General features: G+C 48.4%; 1 protein-coding gene and 1 long non-coding RNA gene across 22 annotated transcripts in view; one reads left to right on the forward strand and one right to left on the reverse strand.

Moving 5' to 3' along the window:
- The window catches only part of Dlgap1 (DLG associated protein 1), a 792,565-nt gene that overhangs the window by 715,920 nt on the left and 59,450 nt on the right, over window positions 1-17,195 (forward strand). The gene's annotated exons all lie outside the window — the stretch shown is intronic.
- On the reverse strand, window positions 11,441-16,532 carry LOC142839791 (uncharacterized). Of its 3 annotated transcripts, XR_012908840.1 has the most exons (4): window positions 16,328-16,532; window positions 14,115-14,260; window positions 11,902-12,073; window positions 11,441-11,767 (listed from the first exon to the last, which is right to left on the reverse strand). It is a non-coding gene; the product is annotated as an uncharacterized LOC142839791 (long non-coding RNA). The 3 variants fall into 3 exon arrangements; XR_012908838.1 differs by lacking the exon at window positions 11,902-12,073 and having other exon boundaries at window positions 16,328-16,523; XR_012908839.1 differs by lacking the exons at window positions 11,902-12,073; window positions 16,328-16,532 and adding an exon at window positions 14,538-16,319.

Raw genomic sequence — 17,195 nt, forward strand, 5'->3', positions numbered from 1 at the left:
ACATACCATATACATTCATACATGCCATACCACACACAGACATACCACAGACATAGACACATGCTCACCACATGCACCATAACCACACACATACACCACACATCACATACATACATACACGTACCTCACACACCACATACCAAATATGTATCACACACACATATATACATACTATACACATACATACTACAGGCACATATACACGCAACACACACCATACCACACATACATGCACATCTATACATATACACGCTACACACACATTACACACACCACACACACATATACACATATCACACACTCATATCCACACATACCACATACACACACCACACACATCAAACACATACACACGTTACATACACGTACACACTACACACATGCCACAAACAAACCACACACACACACACCGCACACACACACTCCTCCTCAGTGGTTGTAGCTATGAGGAAGTCATCTCCACACTGGAGCAGGTGCTTTGTGGATATTTTTGCCTAAATTCCAATAGATCTGGCCTCGGGGCTTTATCCGTTGGTGAGTTGTAGCCCCCTTTCTCCTGGACTACCCATCTCTTTCCTCTCCTGGCTGTTTCCCTAAGGGCAGCAATCTTTCCCTGTCTGTCTTTAGCTGGATCTTGGCTGTTGTAAACTTGCTCAGCTATTTCCGGAAGCTGAGACCTTTTTGTCCCCTTCAAATCCCTCTAGTGTCTGGAGCTTTCTTCCTTATGACTGAGGCCGACCATGTGACAAAGGCGATATTAGTGGCTTGCTGGTCTTTGGAGGCATCTCCGTCTAAGGAAGTAAATACCAATATGTCTCATACAGCCTTTCCAGAAACCCAGCAGGCAACTTATCAGGTCCTGAGTAGCTGGACTTAGCTTGGATAAGCTGGTAGTCCTCCTAATAATGTCTAGTGAAAGATCATCCAATGTTCTCCGACCTTAAAACAATTTCGAACAGGCTGATAAGGGCCTGTGGCTTCTTTGAAAATGGAGGGTTTAAGGGTCTTCAATTATATGTCATCAGTAGAGAAGGGGACCTAAACCATGAACAGGGAAGAAGATGAACTTCCACTCCTCCCTCTCCCCCCAGGGCTGCTACTGGAGGAACTACTTTCCTGGGGCACAGCCAGCTGTGTAGAGCCTGTGAAGGAGCCAGCCTTTCCTCCTCCCTGTGTATGCACTACTTAGAAGGCAGGGAGCCCCTGGATGAGGCCTGGTCCCTCCCCACCTCCACACAGGGACCAGGACCAGGACCCTGGGACCACAGCCGGAGTTATACGTCACTGCTAGGGGTGGTGGTAAATTTCCTCTGGTGGGGCTAAGGAGGTGGGGGTTTTAGGTTTCTCTGGTCAAATTTGCTAGGCCAAAAGGATTCTAGTCCCTGAGAAGAGGGCACAGGTCTTAAGCTAAGAGGGGAGGGTCTTGTACCAGAGAAAGCTATTGGTTGTTACAAGGAAATTGATGGCCATCACTGTGGCTCAGGAAGCTTCAGGCGTCTCCATGGCAGCAGTAACCAGTCACCACAGAAGGGGAGTGTCTGTGGAGTCTCTACAAATGCTACAGCTGACAGAGAAGTCCACAAGAGGCAAGGAGATCCGGTTCGACATGATAGGTTAGCTGGTGCTGGCTCAGAAGGAGGTCCAGTTCAACATGACTAGGTTAGCTGATACTGGCCCAGATGGAGGTCTGCTTCAACATGACTAGGTTAGCTGATACTGGCCCAGATGGAGGTCTGCTTCAACATGACTAGGTTAGCTGATACTGGCCCAGATGGAGGTCTGCTTCAACATGACTAGGTTAGCTGATACTGGCCCAGATGGAGGTCTGCTTCAACATGACTAGGTTAGCTGATGCTGGCCCAGATGGAGGTCCGGTTCAACATGACTAGGTTAGCTGATACTGGCCCAGATGGAGGTCTGCTTCAACATGACTAGGTTAGCTGATACTGGCCCAGATGGAGGTCTGCTTCAACATGACTAGGTTAGCTGATACTGGCCCAGATGGAGGTCTGCTTCAACATGACTAGGTTAGCTGATGCTGGCCCAGATGGAGGTCTGCTTCAACATGACTAGGTTAGCTGATGCTGGCCCAGATGGAGGTTCGGTTCAAAATGACTTGGTTAGCTGGTGCTGGCTCAGACTTCTAGAACCCGATACCAAGTGGTTTATTTTAGCCAAAGTTAAGCACAACACTATTTTGGAAAAAAAGTTTCCTGTTGACAGCTAACTCAATCAAGACATGTTTACACTACAATTCTTTACAAAGTACAGGTGGCATTTCCATCAAGATGGGTTCTGTTGACTGGGAAGGATAAGGTGTAGGGAGATGACTGAGGTAAGCACAAGGCCTGTGGGAGTCGAGTCAGGATTGGCCTAGCCCTAAGACAAGACAAAAGTTGGCGAGGTCGCAAAACACAAGTGACATTTCTCATAAGGATGGGTTTTAATGACTGAGAGGCAATGTTCAAGATCTAGTGGGGGAGGTCTGAGATAAACAAACCTAACAGTCTGGAGGATTCGGATGAGGCCTGGCCCCACGGACAGCAAGATCACCAGACATAGAAAACTACATTGGTTCCCAGGGGAAGACAGGTAAATATTTCCTTCCTTTGAAGAGACAAGCTTGCATGTTTAGTTTTTCCTGGTGTCCCCGGTGCATATCTGTGTGCACAAGGACCTCCTGACCTCTACAGGTATCATAGTACCTGGACCACAGTAGACTGCAGGACATAGTGCCCAGTTTGGGGGTGCAGTGGTTGCTGCAGTCTCAGGGTGGCTCACCCCCCCCCCCTTCCATTTTAGATCTGTCTTTTCCAACCAACAGAACTGACAGAAACCCACAAAGAGACACACAGGGAGACGCAATCATACAGAGAAACACATAGTAAATACACACCAGGGTGGCCACCACACATTCAGACACCTGAACAGGCCAGTAGGGTTCAGGACATCTCATATGGATCCTGGACACTGAATCTTTGGTCAAATCCATCTCCTCTCTTGTGTCTTAATCCGATGGCAACTCCTGCGGAGCAGACTCACCTCCAGAGGTGTTCAAATCAGATGACTCTGGATTGACCTTCTGGGGTGGCAGCATCAGGTAGCTACAGAGTATGGGCAGCTAACAGTTATCCGTCAGAGTATATTCTCAGGGCTCCCCGAGAAGTCGTCTCCAGCTGGCACACTCTTCTTTGCTTCTGGGGGTCCTCCTAAATATCTGGGTCCTGTCTCTGGGAAATCTCACTGGGGAGCCTACCAAAGACAACCACTCAAACACAGTTTATAACCACCTGAGAGTCTTTATTCTAGGCGGCTAGAACTGCGCTCTGGTATTCAGGACCCAAGTATAAAACCAAGTGTTTGAGATAAGGGGTTTTCAAAGGCAAAAGCCACACCCTGGTATTTTGCTTGGCGGCTATCGGGAGAAGTTTTACACAAGGAAGCAGTTCAACAAAGACTAAGATAATTAGTTGGCTGGAGGAGGGGTGGGGGGGAGGCATCTGCAAAGCATGCAGTTTAACAGAAGCCAAGACAAGCCAGCTGGGGCAGCTTCACCTTGGGCTCTTAGAACAGAGATGAGTAATTTCCATAGAATCAAGGTGAACAAATTCTCAGCAAAAATAAAAGATGGAGGGACCTATGCACTGTCTGGCCCTGTCATAGCTTTAGATCATCTATCAATCCTTAGTTTAAGAGCAGTGAAGTGTGTACGTCTGTGAACAGTTCAACTCCAAACTTGGCCATGTGACACAACAGCAAACATTTTATCAGTTGTCAGTTTCTGGGGACCATAAATTTGGGGAAGGGCGTTGGCTGGTGGTCCTGGCTCAGGGCCTCTCTTGGTCTTACAGTCCATGGGAGTTAGAACATTTGGAGGCTGTCTGAACATCTCTCCCTCTGTAGACTCAAGGTTTCCCCACATGGTCTTCCTCAGACTGACCTGGGCTTCCTAACAGCTCCACGGCCTCAGGGCCACCGGGCTGCTAGAATTTCCGTTTCGTGCTCTGATTCTAGCATTGAAGGCCGTGCAGTATAAGCTCTGGCTGTGCTAGTTACAAACTGCAAAGCTTCCTATGTTCCAGAGAATAAGGAAAGGAGTTCAGACTTTGTGTATATGTCGCAGAGATGGGGGTAAGGTAGGTTGGTGGGTGTCAGAGACAGAACCTAAACCCAGTACCTCATGTAGCCTTCAGACTTCACCCCTGACGGGGAATAGTAATATTCTAGAATAGAAATTGGCCAACTGAATCCTTCAGATCCATGCGGCTCATTGGTAGAAAGGCATACCTGTTCATTGACATTATTAAATATAACTGTGCCAAGGTGACAGTATTAATGACAGAGCCTGAATAGTCATAACACACACACACACACACACACATACACACACACACACACACACACACGGGGACAACGACAATGAAATCGGTTTCTATTAAGAGCCAGTTAGACTGGAGAAGATGTAGGTATTATCACACTATCATCGGGGGCTGGAGAGATGGCTCAGCGGTTAAGAGCACTGGCTGCTCTTCCAGAGGTCCTGAGTTCAATTCCCAGCAACCACATGGTGGCTCACAACCATCTGTACTGAGATCTGGTGCCCTCTTCTGGCATGTGGGCATACATGGAGACAGAATGTTGTATACATAATAAATAAATAAATCTTTATCACACTATCATCCTCAAAGCTCCATCTTGGCGACCCAGCACAAAGGGTTTCTATGGAGAAGGGAGGGAGGGAGCCAGGAAAGCTAGGCTGGATGAGTGTGTTATCCAGGCCATACCGGCCCTCCTCTGGCCGGCGTATGCCGTGGACCCTGACCCTCAGCACTGGTTCTGCCGTCCACTACACAGGTCACTTTTCTGGAATTACACCCCACTGAACTTCTCACGCTTGTGTTGCTTACGCATAGAACGGAAAAGCAGTAAGGAACACAGTCTGTATTAGATGACTGTCTTCACAAACCCGAGAGTAAACACGGTCTGTCCCTGAAGACAGGTAATTCTTTTCTGTAGTAGACCTGGGAAGGGAGAAGGGTCATGTGACCCAAGGTTACAGCTTTCTCTCAGTGGCTACTGGTCCAGACACGGGGGTCTGGGGCCCGAAAAATATAGCATCTTTGGGGTGCTGTGTCAGCACGGTGTGTGTGGAAGCAGGAAGTCCTTTCATCTTTCCCTCTTAGCTTTGCTTATTTTTATTTTCATTTTTTTTCTATTATGTATAAGCTACATAGTCCAGGCTGGCCTGGAACCAGCTAGTTATGTAGCCCAAGCAGTTCTCAGACTGACAATCCCCTGTCTCCGCCTCTGGAGTGGTGAGATTGCAGGCATGCGCCACCATGATGTGCTTGCTCACTTTCAACTTTCAAAGGAAATCCAGGTATTTCTCCAGTTAACAACAAATAGCCACCAGACCATCTTTTTAAACATTTGGGTGTGTTCAAGAAGGAATCCATTATGGATGCTGTCTGGTTTGTATGCATGTGTTTAATATTATTATGTTAGTTATTTATTGTATTATATTCATTGTGTTCATTGTGGATTCTTTTTTTTTTTCTTTTTTTTTACTGTTTTGTATATGTAATTAAAATTTTTTTTTTTTTTTTTTCGAGACAGGGTTTCTCTGTAGCTTTTGGTTCCTGTCCTGGAACTAGCTCTTGTAGACCAGGCTGGCCTCCAACTCACAGAGATCCGCCTGCCTCTGCCTCCCGAGTGCTGGGATTAAAGGCGTGCGCCACCACCGCCCTATTGTGGATTCTTTTATACAAACATGATAATGACACTCAGTTTCCTGCCCACCCCCCTTTCTCATTGGTACGAGAGACTGAACCTCTAGGTCTTTAACCATGGCCGGTTACACCACTGAGCTGTCATGCTGGTCTTTCAGCTTCCTTTTTAAAACCTTGAGAGGGCCTGGCAGCTACGTCTGTCCATAATCCTGACACTTGAGAGCCTAAGGCAAGGATATCTTAAGTTCCAGGCCAACCTGAACTACACCGAGGAATCTTGTCTCTAAATAAATACTCACATCGATAGAGGGATGGGTATTGCAGCCCAGTTGTCTTGGTTTTTATTGGATTAGTGTTTGCACACACACACGCTCCACAGTGACCATGTGCAGGTCAGAGGGCAGCTAGCTTGTGGAGCTGCTTGGCTCCTTCCACCACGGGCTCTAGGACCCCAACTGGTGGCAGCTGAGCTGTCACTTGCCACCAGTTCTAGAGCCCTGGCCTAGCATGTGCCACGCCCTGGATCTAGTCCCCCGCATTCCTAAATTAGCGGATTAAAACCTACACAGTGTTAATTTCCTCCTACTCCTTAAAAGCTGTTTGGCCTTGGAAAGGTTTCTTCTTCTCTCAGTCCTCTGAGGCCCGGAGTGGCCTCAAATTCACCACGTAGTATCCGGGTCTGCTGATCTTCCAGTCCACGCTTCTCTGGCTAAATTTTGAAAGTGGGAGGAAAAAAAAGAGGGAGGGGGGAATGCTTGTCCGATGGCTGAACATTGGGACCGCTAGTCTGAGGGCTGAATGTCAGGACTAACCAGGCGTCTTATAATATAGGGAAGATTAACAGTCACGGCTGGCGGGGTAGGGGTTCCTAGAACAGGGTTTCATCTCTCTTCTATCCTTATATGGAGTTTGAGGATGATGTATCCTGGAGCCAGCTGGAGGGTAACAAGAATTTTGCAAGGCCGCTACTTTGAAGATGCCATAATAAGGGACGGTTAACTGTCATCTCTGGCCATGCTGGTCCCAGCTGGTTTTGAGTGATCTTGAGTTTACTCCCCCTGGACATCTTGCTGTGAGACAGCTCTGCACCTGCGTAAGCTGGCAGTCGCCATGCCTGACCTTGGACGAGTAGTCTTCCAGCCTGGTCCAAGAACAGGAAGGATGGGAGGTGAGAATCCACTTCTCAGTCCTCAGGGTTGGGAGGTTAAAGCCGAGTGAGAGAAAGAGCAAGCTAGTAGAGAGGGGCGTCCGTGTCTGTTCTGTTCTGGGGGTGACTAAAAATTTTACTTCTCAGGGAACAGGGGTGCTGCCTCTTACTACCCCCCCCGCCCCTGCTATTGTCACGCAATATTGTCTGACAAATATCGTGACTTTGGAGGACGCGTGTCATTTAGCATGCAGAGGCTTCCTGTAGTCACCCAGCTGGCCCAACCCAACCCGCTTTGACCAGGTCACCTGAAGAGGGAGGGACTTCTGGCATAAAGACATCTATCTTCTCTACAGAAAAAACAAAAAAAACATGATTAGGACAGGGTGGAAAGTGAACCGGTCACCTAGGCAACCTTCAAGGCAACGCATCTGCTATGGAATGCCCATTTGGGGGCTTGTGTTCAGAAGGAACTGAAAAGATAACAGAATATAGTCACTTCTCTATCAGGCCAGAAGAGTAGGGAGAAGAGGCATTTGGTAGGACAGTGCAGATGTCTTCCAGTAGGTGGCGACACTTACACTGGTACCTGGACCAGTAGGAACCCCAGGACAAAGGGAGGAAACTAGGTTGTCTGAATAAGGCTAGCAGAATTGGGGAGCAGGAGTTTCCTGAGCCCCAGATGGGACACTTTCCTCCGAGGAACAGATGTAAGCCTGGGTGACAAGCCATCCATTTCCACGTTTTCACTGCAGTTCTGAGTACATACAACAGTTTGGAAGCAGGGACGAGACCTGCAGGATGACCAATTCGGAAACACTTCTGACGAACAAGAGCGTTTGACCTATTGCCTACTTCGTACACAGATCCAGACACACACACTTCACGCAACAATACTTTTCCTAACCATGAGGAACTCTGGTGTTTTCTATTTAAACGTTTTTCCTTTCTAAACAGTGAAGCTGCATGACTCACCTCCGTTGATCCCATGACTCATTAATAAATCACAGGCATGAGCTGTAGAAACCCGCGGTAGGAAACGGCTGCGACACCCCCGGAGACGGGTTAATAAATAGAAAGATCTAGAGACCGAGAAAGGGTCAAGCAGGACGTAGAATGACCCCAGGATGACCTAAGAGACAGGAGGATCAGAAAAATAACGGCCAGAATTGTGGCTTGAACAGTGATACACAGATGCCCTGGGTTTGGGGCTGGACGTTAACTGGAAGGTCGCATAGGAGGGTAAAAATAATTTGTAAAAAGCTTTTGTTTGTTTCTTAAATCCCACCTCCGTTTTTTGGGAAACCCTAACGTATTCTGTAACTTAGGGTGTATCCAAAGAACAGCATTATATAATCCCAGGACTTTTCAAGCTTTCTTGAGAGAGGGACCGAAGCGATGGAGCTGACCGAGAACTCCGGGCAGGTGTAGTTAGAGACTGAGCCTACACCGGCTGCTCCACTGTGGCTGCGGCAGGATCCGGTTTCACAAGGTCGGGAAGAGGGGTGTTAGGTAGAGCCTGGTTTCTTTATTTAGCAATCCTGTTGACAGAGGTCTCTGTATAGAGCTGACATCAAATCTAGAGTTCACATCACTCTTTTGGGACTATCCCAGGCATCTCTTTAAAAAAAAGATGGAAACACCATTAACTTTATTCTGCTTGCCCTCTCGGATGGCCTTTCCATTTTCCCAGTCCCTGGCTTCCTACACCCGAATCTTTTCTTTTGCAAAGCCTTTGGGTGATGGTAGCCTGTTGCTAAAGGCAGATTTCAAACAATGGGTGTTTCTGAGCCCAGTTTATTGAGGCGGTCTTTTCTGTGTCCTAGGGGAGATTGTAAATGAGATGTCCACAGGGGCTCTTTTGTGTGGCTGGCTTTCACCCCCGCCAGAGAGGAATTCCCTTACGGAGCTGGGACTTAAAGCCGATTTCTTGCTTTTTTTTTCCCCCAACAGCCAGAGCGAAGGGCAACAAATGAATCAGTCAGTCTGTGCTCCCGTAACTTCCTACCCCGCTTAGCAAAGCAGTGACTCGGCTATTTACACGTAGAAGGCAAGGCTCCAGTTTAAAATTTCTGGGATTATTCTCACAGCTGAGCCTCTTTCCTTGACAGTCAGCTAACTGGTTAACCCTTCAGGGGGACCTAGCCCCTAGCTGTTTTTTCTCACTCTCTAGAGAACTTGTCCTTGTTTGGATTGCTTTCTCTTTTAAATCCAAGGACAGAAACAAACGTTTCCGGGCCTCCAACTCTTCTCTTCCCCCTCACCCTCGCCTCCCGGTTTCTCAGTAGGGGTTGGCAATTCTAGAGCTGTAATTACCGCAGGCAGAGTTTGGCCAGGCTCCACCCTTGGGAGATTACGCCCTTTATTACCGCTCAGCCAGGTGCCCGGGGTGACAAGACTGGCCTTTATCTTCCAGCCTGACAAGGTTATCAGCAACTCAAACGGGCTGAACCTCGCTGAACCTCGGAGCAGCGGCCATCAAAAGATTCTCTTCTCCATAGTTTTATTGGTAGTTAATTTACGTCCTCCCTAGCCCCTCTTGCCTCGGGTTTTTCCGCATTCCCATTCCAGGTCTGAGAGAAGTCAGCCGCCCTATGCGAGCCAGTTTCAACAAGATCCCCTACCCTATAGCACCAATATAGCACCAAGCATTTTAGCACACACAGGAGAATTTTTCAATGTTCATAGTTGCCTTTTGGATTTGTGTTTTACATTCATTTCTTTATTAAGAAAGGGGACACCACGGCCTGCTGGGGCTGTCTCTGTCCTGCCCTATAAACTCCAGAGATTGAACTCAGCCTAGCAGACTTGGCAGCAAGTGTGTCTACCTGGTGAGCCCAAAATTGTTATTTGATAAAGTCTGACTTTATCCAAAAGAAAAAAAAAAACAAGATTTTATTGCCCCTCATTTTTATGGTTCATTTTAAAAACAAGACTATAATCCACACCAGGAAGTAAGGTGCAGGGCTTGTTTAGGGTCATAAAAATGTCGAGTGTTTGATCGGTCACCTGTGCAGTTCACTAACATATCTGTCTACCCACACATCAGTTCTGAGAGATTGTTTTGGCAGTGCTGGGGGTGGAGATAACCACAAGCTATAGACCCCCACCCCAGTTTACTCTGTAATTCAAGCTGTAACAATGATTATCTCAGCTATTAACTGAGTTTAAACGAGAGCATTCGAAGATGATCTCCAGACCCTGTTCCCTGTGTAGAACTTTAATAATTGAAAAGTTTGATTGCAGATAAAGTGTAGCCAGAAGCCCCACCCCACCCAAAAGAATCTACTATGGACTCCCACCCGCCTGTCAGTCCAAGAAAAAAGCAGCTAGCTACTTTATTTATTTTGCTGTCTATGAAGTTGGCATGGGAGTAGGGATCCTGAAGAAGTGGGGTGGACGGCACAGCCTTGTAAATATCCAATGTTTATCTCAAAGAACAGAGCTCGAAGTGCCATTTGCTATTCAGATATCACCCTAACCTGTGGAAAGAACACAGTTGAAGAACCCTCCGGCCACCCCTACCGTTACAATAAAAACTAACAAGGTATATCTCATGTGCAAGGTACTAACTCCACAGGGAGACAACAGAGACTCCTATCAAACCCGACTGTGCTGTGCTGAAGAGGCAGGGGTAGGAGGATCAGGAGTTCCAGGACAACCTAAACCATACCTTTAAACTCGGTGTGGTGGCTCATGCCTTTAATCCCAGCACTCAGGAAGAAGAAGTGGGCAGATCTCTTGTTATTTGGGGGTTTCTGTTTTCTTTTTGTTTTGTTTTCTTTTAGAGACAGGGTTTCTCTATGTAGCCCAGACTGTCCTGAAACTCTGCTCTATGGACCAGGCTGGTCTTGAACTCACAGAGATCTTCCTACCTCTGCCCCCCAAGTACTGGGCTCAAAGCACACATAGCAAGGCAGATCTCTTTCAAGACTAGCATGGTCTACAGAGTTCTAGGCCAGTTAGGGCTACAAACTACACAGTGAAACACTGTCTCAAAATAAAACTGAAATAGAAAACGTTGTAACAAACTACCTTCAGTTCCGAAAGTGGTAGCAGCAGAATGCTGGCGACTCCTCCATCCACATTTCCGTAAGCCATCACCCAAAATCTGACCTTGGGACTGCTAGCAGCCCGATTACAGAGTTTCTGGCAGCACTGTCCTCCCAAAGACTCAAAGGGAGAATCTTTTGGTCATTATTGTTTTGAGACAATGTCTCACATAGCCCAGGCTGCCCTTGAACTCACAGTGTAGCTGAAGCTAGCCTTGATCTTCTGACCCTTCTGCCTCTACCTCTCCGGTGAGGGGATTACAAGTGTTCACCCACATGACCAGCAGATACAGTGGCATGTCTTTGGAAACTAAGTAGGCATTGGCGGGGAGAACAGTTTCCCAGCCCGCTCTGTCGTGGGAGAGCTAGGGCAAAGCAACCTCTCTCTTGGCCTCCCTTTTTATCAGCAAGCCATACCCTCCTTGGCAGAATTGTTTTGGGGGATTTAATGAGACCGGCTACAGCCTTGGGTTCAATTAACACTCGGTGAATGAGGCAGACAGAGGTTGAAGTAACATGATACCAGTTTTAATCTTAACTTCAAAAGGATTTTAACTGAAATTTGGCAGATGACAAGCACTCACCAGTGCCTCCTGTCCTTCGTCTCCAAGCTTGAAATACAGCCCTTGGCTCGCCAGGTGTGTGCTCTGCGACTGAGCTACACCCCAGGGTGACTGTAGTGGGAACCAGCCCTGGGGGATGCTGGGACAGTTTCTTAGATCTGTGTCCTCAGCTGTCAATGACACAGCAGGTAAAGTGACTCATCATCCTCAGGGCCGAGGGACTGCGGAGGCCAGGCCAGATGACAGGACACTTTTCCCTTGGAAAGATGAGGGTTTCTAGGAGGAAGAAAGGAGATCAATAATTAAATGCTTACCTCACTGCTGGTGCCTCCCACAGCCCCGCTTTCCAGACTCCACAGACACCAATAGGAAGGGAAGACTGGTTTCCTTTCTTTGCTGGAAGCACAAACCCTGTTTTTCAGGCATGAGGCTTTCCAGTACATTCTCCAGGCTGCTGGCAATCCCTAGGCAGAGCTGCAGTCAAGGGCTCCCAGGAAAGCCTGACTCCGGTCAGTTAGGACTCAGCAGGCCTGGGCTCCCATAGATGTGATTATCGTCATTCTTAAACGGGCCCCTCACTTCCTGAAGCAACACAGACAAATACCGTGAGCTTGATACTCTCCTCCAGTATAGGAATCCTCTACAACTTACGGTCTTGGCCTCAGGGTGAGCAAATGCCAGCTATGGTCTGTTTACTAGACCCCCACCCTTAGGAAGGTGAGGCAGGAAGATCAGAAGTTCCAGGTTATCCTCAAGTCCCAGGTCAGCCTAAACTGCATGAGACTTTAGCAAATGAATAAATAAAATAAATAACAAGATTTTTAGCCGGGCAGTGGTGGCACTAAGGAGGCAAAGACAGATGGATCTCTGCGAGTTCAAGACCAGCCTGGTCTACCGAGCAAGTTCCAGGACAGGCTCCAAAACTACAAAGAAACCCTGTCTCAAAAAAAAAAAAAAAAAAACAAGAAAAGCCAGGTGGTGGTGATGCATGTCTTTAATCCCAGCACTCCGGAGACAGAGGCAGGCGGATCTCTGAGAGTTCGAGGCCAGCCTGGTCTACAAGAACTAGTTCCAGGACAGGAATCAAAAGCTACAGAGAAACCCTGTCTCACAAATTTTCAAAAAAGTAAAGACAACAAAGGTTCTCAGAAGGGAAAGCAGATACAATGGCATATTTGTAATCTCAACACTCGAAAGTTGAGGGGGTTGGGGATCAGAAGTTCAAGGTCAGCTTCAACTATGCAGTGAGAGTTCTGGGCCAGCCTAGGCTACAGGAGACAAAAGCCCAAGAATGATGAGTGATCTGACAGGAACTACAGGGAAGAAAAGCACTCAGACAGACAGGGAACGCGGAACATCCGGGCCACTCAGCAGTGGCCAATTGGCCAATCAGGACCTGAGTGTGATACCCAGCAGAGACAAAGGAGGTTGTGAGGTAGATAAACCACAGGTGAGAACAGAAACTACAGTTTTCATTTTGATGATGCTGGGAGTGGAACTCTGAGCCTCGAAACGTACAAGGCTCATGTTCTACAGCTGAGCAGTCACTTGATCCCATGACTCTGGGGTTTGACATACTAGCTCCACGGCAAAAGGTGGCATTCACAGCTGCGCTTGGCCAGCCCTGACTAGTGCCAGCAGAAGTGGGCACTGGGGACAACAGACTATGTAGTTGTCTGTCCTTTGGTATCCTTGGAGAGTTGATTCTGGAACACCCTCTCGCCCTGCATGTTTATAGGAATACTCGGCCACAACCTGTGAACAATATACTATAAGCCATTTTGAGATTACTTCTAACACCTAATACAAACGCTTTGGGAATATTGTTTTTTATTTCGGTGGATCTAGAGAACAATCTCAGGCATATTCTACCACTGATATAGACCCATACATATTTTATAAGACAGGGTCTCACTCTGTAGCTCCGGGTGGCCTAGAACTTGCTGTGTAGACTAGGAAAGCCGCAGAGTCACAGAGATCCATCCACCTGTCTCTGTCTCCCAAGTGCTGGGCTTAAAAGTATATGCCAACCTGCCTGGCTAGATGTTAATTTTTGGAGACAAGTATCCAACTTTGTGATTCTGGCTGGCTTTCCATTTGCAATCCCCCTGCCTCAGCCTCCTGCATGCTAGGATTGTGTGAACATACACCAAGCAACTAGTTGTCATGCTATACAGAGAGAATAGCAAATAAAAGTCTGGCGTGTTCAGCGAAGGCTTGGTCTGTTTTCCAGGTCCCTTAACACTCACAGTGAGTGCAGCCTGCAGGTGCTGACCTTGTGGCTACAGGGAGGGGTGGGTGGTGGACTGTGAGACCCAAGGCCACCCGGACTAGCTTTGCAGTCACAGTCTGGCTTCCCTTTTCTCCAGGAAATGTCTTCCCATTGTCCTTCATTCCGTCCTGTAGCCAACATTTACTATGTCATGACTGTGACCTACCTGGTCTAGGATCCACCATGTCATGACTGTGACCTACCTGGTCTAGGATCCGCCATGTCATGACTGTGACCTACCTGGTCTAGGATCCGCCGTGTCATGACTGTGACCTACCTGGTCTAGGATCCGCCGTGTCATGACTGTGACCTACCTGGTCTAGGATCCACCATGTCATGACTGTGACCTACCTGGTCTAGGATCCACCGTGTCATCCATGGGTGAGAAGGACAAGAATGCTTGGCTGCGCGCTTCATACCTCCTTGGTGAACATCTTTCTCTCTATCCGGCCAGGAAAAAAATATATAGGGTCAGCCAAATGGCTGAGAATCGGCATCTGGAGAGAAATGAAAGCTGGCTGGCCCATGAGAGCATCAGAGACAGCACTTTTCTTGTTCCTGGCATCATGTCCACTCTTAGTAGTTCTGAGTTTTCCTACACAGCTGTGATGGCAAGACTCTGGACATCTGATAATCCCCAGTACTGAGTTACAGCGGTATGCCACCACACCCAACTGGCATGCTGTCTTTCACCAAAACTCAATCCTCCCTAACCGAGGGGTTGGGAAAGCAGTTGCCGAAACAGGAAACTGTCTATAATTCTGTGACTCTGACCTTGGGCCCCCAATCTCCCCTTTCTGTGAACAGTCCATTCAACTCAGGAAGACCTCTGAGCCAGGCCGGGACACATTTTGAAAAACACACACATGATTACAAATGCTGAAGAAGAGGAAGAAAACAATCCCCTAAGTCTAAGAGGAAGTGATCCGAGTCCACGGTAGAAACCACTCCGTAGAGTCATGGGTCAAATGGACATGAAATCTTGGCAGTGCTGAAGCAGCCGGGGCTGTCATCCGTGTACACAGATGACTCAAGGGCCCCTATTAGCAAAGCCGGGAGAACGAAGTGTCAAGTCCAGATCAAATTCCCAACGGGGAACGATACTCGCTCGCGCCTTGGAAATTAGTAATCCTGAAGATGGAAATGCCCCGATTTCAACACAGGTGCTCTGGCTCTCGGAAGGCTGCGAGTCACACTGGGGGTGGGGACAGACGAACGGACAGACACGACAGGGGACGCAGGCCATGCTGGCTCAGATCCCCAGCTTTGTCTATGGTTTCAGGCATGTCCTGTCTTCACATATGGCAACTTTGAGCTCCTAGTATTACTTAATTGATTGTCAAACTTCACTAAAAGTCTCTGTGACGGGGCTCAGACCGTAACCCCGGGACCTGAGCCTTCTGCAGAGACACCTCCTTCCCAGCATTATTCGGTGCCCTCTAATTTAGGTAATTAATGGAAGTTTCTGAAGAAAGAACAATTCTTTGATCTGAACTCTGAGTTTCCGGGTACCATTTCCAGATGCAGAGCTGAGGAGTGCCAGGTGCTTGGGCTCACAGCAGCCCACAACTGCGGGCCTCCATTCCTGCCCACGGGAGGAAGGGGTGGGGCAGTCTGAGAGGGCCAGACAACCTAAAAACACTGCCACTGGCATTTTCCTGGGTGTAGCTGGGGCTGGGAGGCTGCTGTCTGGGAACCTGGCCTGGCAGTGTGGAAGTCTTCAGTGATCCTTGCAGATAGGAACCCAGCAGGGCTGACTGGGAAAACTGCAGACCCAAAAGGTATCTGCATGCAGAATACACATTAAGACAAACGGGGGGGGGGGGGGACACGAGACCACAGGAGGAGACTGGGAGTTGTCACAGCAGGAATCCCATTTTGATGATGCTTTTTCAAGACAGACTTTGAATAGGGAACCCAGGTTGGTCTTGAACCTTGGTCATTGCCCCCCCCCCATCATCCCCAGAAGGACTCACAGGCCTGGGCCACCTGCCATGCATACCCTCGGGATGCCCAGTGTTGTTTGCTTTCAGGGATTCTAGGTCCTAGTCCAGAGGTTTTACTCAGCATATAGATGGGACAATTGCTAATGTGCTTAGATAAAAATGAAGCCATTCTGGAGCTGGACTGGCTGGTGCATCCCTTTAATCCCAGCGCTCAGGACGCATAGGCTGAGTTCCAGGACAGCCTGGGCTACCTAGTGAGTTCCAGGACAGGCAAGGCCACACAGACAAACCCGGTCTCGAAAATAAAAACAAACAAACAAACAAGATGTTCTGGACAGATTCCAGCTCTTTACCAGTCCACAGGGCCAACAAAGGCACTTACCAGCGGAATTGCTGCGGAGCTCCAAGCACATGTGTTGTTCCTACCTTGGCCACCAGGGGACGCCCAAGAGCAAGGGTAGCCCTGCAGCGCTTAGTTTGTTTTCCCAAACTTTGATTTGGGAGGGAGGAGGTCTGGTGCGGGGGCGGTAGGAGAGATGCAGCTGGCTGGAAAACAATCCATTTGTGCCCTGAAATTATCCCACCCGCCGTTTTCGAAGTCAAAGGTTGCCACGTTACCTGTTGCCAGGTTCCTAAGAGTGCTCGGGGAAAGATGTGGATGAGAAAAGCCCTCCTGAAGCCCGGTGGGTTGCAGGCTTTGCCCTGCGCCAGCGCAGACATTTGGAGAGCAGCTGCGGCGGATCTGAGCGCTGTTCGGTTGTACATCTAACAGAGGAGTGGCTGCGTCTTACATCAGTTCCAGGCATCAAGTGCCTGGGGCTTTTTCTTGTTCTTCTTTCTGTTTAATGGCACTTAACTTTCTGATTCCTCCCCTCCCCTCCCGGAATTTTTATACAGTGCTCGAACTGTGCAAAACAACCTCGGTCTCGAGAAGCCCAGGTTTTGTAACAACCTTTTAATTAGGAGAGAGAGAGAGAGAGAGAGAGAGAGAGAGAGAGAGAGAGAGAGAGAGAGAGAGAGAGAGAGAGAGAGAGTATTAAATAAACCCCAAACGTCGTGGCCCAGAAGACAAGCCTTTCCTTTCTTCCTGCCATCTGAGAACAATGTTTTGTTTGATTAGCCGGGTAGTGGGGCTCTCCCTAGAAAAGGCGGGGGCTATCAGTTGAATAGATCTTCAAGCCAGACATGCCGAGGCTTGGGGCATTTGTCTGGCATTAGGAAGTGTCTGGGATCTTGGTAACCACCAACTGGCAAGGGTGTGGATGACTGCAAGAGTTATTGCCAGCCCCTCCCCATCCTCGGTGCTCACAACAGCCGCTTGCTTTTTTTTTTTTCTTCTGAGACAGGGAAGAGTGTTTTCCCGAGGAGGATGTCTTAAGTGGAAGTCATTCTCAGGCGGCCACTTTCCTGGAGCCAGAACTAGCGGAGAGACTCCTGTGTACCTCCCCGAGGTGGGCTGGCAGACAGCGAGCAGGCGTTCCTGGCC

The sequence above is a fragment of the Microtus pennsylvanicus genome, chromosome 22, assembly GCF_037038515.1.
Source record: "Microtus pennsylvanicus isolate mMicPen1 chromosome 22, mMicPen1.hap1, whole genome shotgun sequence".
NCBI lineage: Eukaryota > Metazoa > Chordata > Mammalia > Rodentia > Cricetidae > Microtus > Microtus pennsylvanicus.